Consider the following 1098-nt stretch of genomic DNA (forward strand, 5'->3'; position numbering starts at 1 on the left):
AAGGTAAATTAGTAGTGAATTTGTAAAATGGGTCTGAATAGGCAAAAGCATCCTCAAAATGCCATCATTGCCATGTACAGTTAAGTACATGCACACAAAGATATTATGCAAGAACTTGACAGCCTAGGCAAGCTTAGAGCTGTTAAAATGAAGTGTTGCATGTTGGTTAGTAACAGGCCTTTGCTTGCATAGCCAAAAATTATAAAAGGAACTGATAGGAAAGGCAAGAACTATAAAACTGAGGAAAGTTGATATGGATATCAGCAAAACAATAAGTAAGAACTTTCTTAATGCTTTTCCTATTTCAGTGCTTGTTCTTAGTAAAAATTAACTAAACCTAAAACAATTTTGACCTACATGAAGCTTACTAAAATAATAAATGTATGGTAAACAAAGAATATTTGCTTAGTTTCAGTAAACTGTGTACAGTCACAGTTTCAGTGGATAATGACTTTTCCAAAACTAATGCTAAAACTGTCACTAAATACTATTAATACTATTTCATTTTCTAGATATCATACGTGCATAATTATGTGTAGCGAGCTACATACGGCTGATAATTAAAGTAAATAGTTGAACATGCATTTTGTCTTATTTTATGATGGATATTTTCATAGTACATCCAAAAGAAAAGGCTTCCAAAGCCATCGTATGTACATATTGTTTGATAAACCGTAAATGATTAAGAAACAATATTCTACATGTACAATAATTATCATTGTAAAATAGATCATCATTAATACTACTAATAATATCAATAGCACTATTATTATAATACACTGTACCGCAGATAAAAATGAAACTACAATTACTACTAGTAACCACATATACATATACAGTACAAACAGAAAAAGAGTTCATCGGCTTGGGAAGTAAGAAAGGGAGACAAAAAAAACAGTGACATAATGGACCTAGCCACCTCAATAAGGAAGGAAAGGAATAGTTTGATAAAGTTACTAATTTCTCAAAAGCACACACATAGGTTACATGTAATACTGGTTACATGTATTACAATCTTATCAACACTTACCATGCATGATTTCCATTTTGCTTTTTTGGCACTCTGTCGCTTAAGTGACACAAATGAACAAAACACTC

Source organism: Amphimedon queenslandica, unplaced genomic scaffold (assembly GCF_000090795.2).
Source record: "Amphimedon queenslandica unplaced genomic scaffold, v1.1 AMPQUscaffold_9117, whole genome shotgun sequence".
Lineage (NCBI taxonomy): Eukaryota > Metazoa > Porifera > Demospongiae > Haplosclerida > Niphatidae > Amphimedon > Amphimedon queenslandica.